The 5,185-nt window shown below is 39.4% G+C and overlaps 1 non-coding gene across 1 annotated transcript; it reads left to right on the plus strand.

The window, feature by feature from the left end:
- Positions 1 to 4,824: 4,824 nt before the first annotated feature.
- On the plus strand, positions 4,825 to 4,928 carry LOC118630302. Its single transcript, XR_004959552.1, has one exon. It is a non-coding gene; the product is annotated as a U6 spliceosomal RNA (small nuclear RNA).
- Positions 4,929 to 5,185: the final 257 nt, after the last annotated feature.

Consider the following 5,185-nt stretch of genomic DNA (forward strand, 5'->3'; position numbering starts at 1 on the left):
ATTATTAGTTTCTGGGGGTTAGTATTGCAACACATAACTTTTGGGAGGGACACAATTCAACCCACAATGGGCATTCAATGCCATAATACATATGAAAGGAACAATATGTGAATGAACTGAGTGCTGAACATAATAAAATTTTGATATATTAAATTAATAAAGTAGCTCGCAGCAGTTACAAATATAAAGATGACCTCACACAATAAAATTATTTTTAAAAATAACACTTCTTTTGCATTACTGTTAAAACTATGCTAGTTGCCTATATGTGAAAAATGAGTAAAAGAAAATGTGAAAAAAATATATATATACACACATATACATAGAGGGTGGTGAATTGTTAAAATTCCTTTTATAATATTTATTTCAAAGTAATGTAAATATAGAAAAGGGAGTGTTTGTGGTAAAACATGGAACACTTTTTTCCTGGAAGAGAATCTCAGTTAGGAGACACCTCGCTAAGCCACTCCTGATACCTAAATCAAAAGCAGTCACTGAGGAGCAAGGGAACAGACTTCTAACAGCAGCAACCAAATTGAATATATGCAATATTTGAGGTGTTATTTTCTTGAAAACTACCTCCACATGCAAACACTCAGTACGCAGTGGCTGATGTGCATGGGGGGCAACCCCACCTGCCACCGGGCAGTCCTGTGAGCATTTCAGTGTGGAGTGATGCGGGAAGTAAAAGCTGTTCTAGGTTAAAGGAAACACGGTGACTACATAAGGGTCCTGCAATTCCAACAGCCAACCAACAGGCACTGTCACTGTGGTTGAGGAACAAACACCACATGAGTACTCAAGGTTTCTGCCCATAAAACAGATGCGTCTGTATAAAAACATTATTTATACAGTAATCTCCCTTATCCATGGTTTCACTTGTTCTGTTGTTATTGTTAATCCTTACCCGAGGATATTTTTCCATTGATTAGTGGAAGAGAAGGAGGGAGAGAGAGAAACATCAATGTGAGAGAAACATCGATTGGTTGCTTCCTGCATGACCCAGACAAAGCCCAGGAATCTAACCGTAGCCAAGGTCCATGCCTTTGGCCAGGAATCAGACCTGAGACCCTTCTGTCCATGGGCCAATGCTCTAACTGCTGAGCCAAACCAGCCCAGGGCTCCACCGTTTCACTTCTATCGCTTTCCATTACCTGCAGTCAACCACGGTCTGAAAACATTAAATTGAAAATTCCGTACACTTCATCGTAAGTTTGAAAGTGTGCACTGTTCTGAATATGTGAAGAAATCTCACACTGTTCTTCTCACTTCCACCTGGGACATGAATCATCCCCGTGTCCAGCATCCCCACACTGCACCTGCTCCCTGCTTGTTGTCACTGGGCAGCCTTCTCAGTTAGCAGGTCAACTACTGTGGCACCAAGGGCTTATGATCAAGAAACCCTTCCTTTACTTAGCAGTGGCCTTAAAGCGCAAGCGCAGCGCGGCTTGCAATGGATATGCCAAAGAGAAGCCATGAGTGATGCTCAGGGAAAACACTGTACTACAGGATTCTATACTGCTCGTGGATTCAGGCTCAACTGGGGGTCTTGGAACATATTTTCCCCGGACAGTGGGGACTACTGTATACCCTTGTGCCTGAAATACACATGTTCTTTCATGCTAGCAATGGTCCTTTCACCAGTGGAACAAATCAAGGCCACCACCCTGGTCACAATAGTTCTGATCAGTGTTTGTACATAGCTTGCACTTTTGCAATATCCACAAGAAGAAAATGTAATCATTTTTACATGTGTACATAATTTTAATATACTTTTAAATTTTTGAGACAATTTTATATTTACAGAAATCTTTACAAAGATTGCCCTGGCCGGTTTGGCTCAGCGGTTAGAGCGTCAGCCTGCGGTCCAGAGAGACCCGGGTTCGGTTCCCGCTAAGGGCACGTACCTTGGTTGCAGTTTGTCCCCAGCCCTGGTTGGGTCGTGTGGGTGGCAAGCACTCGATGTGTCGCTTTCACGTTGATGTTTCTCTCTCGCTCTCTCCCTCTCACTCTATCTGAACAAAATATCGAAAAATGTCCTCGGGTGAGGATAAAAAAAAAATAAAAATAAAAAAAATAAAAAAATAAAAAGATTTACCATATGTCCTTCACTGAGTTTCTTTTAATGCTAACATTTTATATAACCAGGATACATCTGTCAAAGTAAGAAATTAATATCACTGTGTCACCATTAACTACACTGAAGCCTTTTGGATTTCACCAGTTTTTCGAAAAAAGGATTTTTACTGCTTTAATGTCCAGTGCTTAATTACCACATTGCAATTAGGGTATATAATTTTTAAAAGAAATATAGTGTACCACGTTAAGACATAACTTATAGCAAAATCACAATGGAGACTTGTATGAATTATTAAAAATATGTTTAACATGAATGCTATTTCCGCTGCTGTTACTGTTATTGGTGTGTCCATTGTCTGCAAAAAATGAAACGCAAAATATCTAATCTTCTCCGAAGTCATTCTCTTTTCCTATCCTGAATAAATGTTTTTTCACAATTTACATAAATTGTGAAGGTAAGAAAAAATCTCACAAACCTATGAAATTTCAAAATTTTAGAAGGAAAATCTATAATGATGTCCAAATAGATCTTCTACCTTCAACTAAGGGTTAAATGTGTCACATGGAATACAATTGGCTATAAGTGACAGAATATCCAAGTCCAGAGGTTTATACAAATAGGGATTAATTTTTCTCCTCCTTTCCCTGCCTCAAAGAGACAAGTCTATATTTTTAGAATTCCAGGAATTAGTTCACCCATAATATTAGGGCTAATATCTCTCTTGGCCTTACCATCTCTTGTACTTCCTTCATACAAGGTAGCTGCTGAACATCACACCGTGATAATTACACTCAAGCAAGAATAAAGGATACATACTATGTTTGTATCAGAAAGTAGAAACTTTCTTAGAAGCTCCTAACAGACTTCCACGTACATCTCATTAGCCAGAATATATCCCATCGCCTCCCTACCTTGCAAAGGAGACTGAAAAAAAAAAAGTGTGTTGCTTTCCTATCTTCACAGTGGCCGCAAGCAAAGAAAACCTGTAGGAAATGACTACTAGATTAGCTAGCCAACTCTGTCCACCATAATAAAGAAATGCATTGACTTTTAAAAGTATAAGAGCTTTTGAAATCACATTTGGATGAGTCCAGCTGTCGTCACATTACAGAAATGCCCCAGGGCACAGGGCCCCTCCAGAGCTCCTTAGCAGGGATTTCTACCGGATTTTTTTTTCAGGGCTGTCTTTGCTCAGATATTTTCGTGAATATTCATTTGCTCATTGACTACACCAAATACGCCCTAAAAATAACCAGATCGTGTTAAGCACATTTTCTTTCCCTTTAGGAAACCTTAAAAGTCAGGGTGAGAGAGAAAGGACGGCACATGCAATCAAATTGGCATTGATTTCACATACCGCCAGTGTTACATTTTAGAACTGTTTAGAAATATTTTTATAATTGATTATTTTTAATGACTACCCAATTTTTCTGAGAGTGGAAAATATTATATGGACACTCTGAAGTAAATTCAGACCAGTTTTACAATCAAATTGATTATACGTATTCAGTCCAGTCTACTCAAAAATACCCTGTGGGCTTTAATCCATAGGCTGCCCCCCACACCTCACACACCCTCCTGCAATGTGTCTGTGTGCCGGGAAGCAGGCAGCGGCGGTGGGCAAGGAGAGGGCCCTGCCTACTTGTCATCGTGCACATCGATGCCTGGCAGAGAACAGGCTGCTCTATCTCATTGCGGCTCCCCATTCCTAGAAAAGCAGCTTCTGTGCCAGTTAAATGCATTGTGAATGGAAAAGAAAGCACCCATTTTCTTGATTTACCATATTTGGTCATTTTTGAATACATATCTGTTCCCAATGCCCAAATGTCTGCCATGAGAATTCTGCTGAGTTTCTCCTCCCTGCAAGGCAGCTGCTGAACAGTCCCCCATGATAAAGAAACTCAGGCAAGAATAAAAGAGGGCAACACACTATGCTTATATCAGAAAGCAGAAACTGGGAATTCTCCTGTGTTTTGAAGGTTTGATGGCAACTGAATTATGTGCATAAAACCTCCACAATATTTGGAAATTTAAGAAATAAGAGAAAATGTAAAGATTGTTTAGTTTGATTCTTTCATTTCAGAAATTTACTCACCCTCAACTTCTCTTCATTCAACCTGTTTTCTAATCATTTAATATCCGTTCCAAATATGTCTAGAAGCAATGATAAACACGCTACTAGAAGACTCTGTGGTAAGCACTGTAATGACCCGATCTATGAGACATGGTGGTGACACAGAGGCTTTCTCTATATCCTAACATCACTCCCATAAACCAAATGTAACAGCAACGGCGTATGTAGCAAATACAACTGACTTCATTACTTTATTCTAAAAATCACAGAAAATAACTTCATCTATTCACATATGGGTACTGAGAGAGCCTTAATATGGAATAAATGATCATTTGGATTTACAGGAGTTCATTGGGTTCTCTTCATAAGGTTTAGAAGATTCTAGAATAAGACCTAACATAATAGTATGTTTGAGCTTCGTGTTTAGACACTATATAGACCTCACCTATTAAACCCAACCTCTAAGTGAAAAATGAGCATCCCCTTCAATCTTCAGATTTTCCCAAGCTGATATGTAAGATGTCTATAATTTGTCACTCATTTAATTAATTCATTCATTATATAGAGTGATATCCAAATGAGTCCCATGGTGCCAAGAAATCTAAAGAGCCCAGAAACTGATGGAAAGTTTTCAGTGCCCACTGGTAGTTTTAAAATATTCTGCAAGTTCATGCTCGCTGCGGCAGCACATATACTAAAATCGGAACGATACAGAGATTAGCACGGCCCCTGCGCAAGGATGACACACAAATTCATGAAGCATTCCATATTTTTAGATCTCTTCGCCTTTGAGACAACATGGAGGGCCTGGAGAGTATTATCTTAAGCAAAACAAGCCAAGCAGAGAAAGACAAATATCACATGATCTCACTTATTTGTGGAATATAATGAACATAACAGTCTGAAGAATGGGGTAGTCCCAGAGACGTGGAAGTGGGGTACAGACAGACAATCCCAAGAAGAGGGGGTGGGGGGAAAGATACACCACAGAACTTATATGCATGTATGCATGAACAATGGACATGGACAAC

The sequence above is a fragment of the Molossus molossus genome, unplaced genomic scaffold (genome assembly GCF_014108415.1).
Source record: "Molossus molossus isolate mMolMol1 unplaced genomic scaffold, mMolMol1.p scaffold_m16_p_14, whole genome shotgun sequence".
Lineage (NCBI taxonomy): Eukaryota > Metazoa > Chordata > Mammalia > Chiroptera > Molossidae > Molossus > Molossus molossus.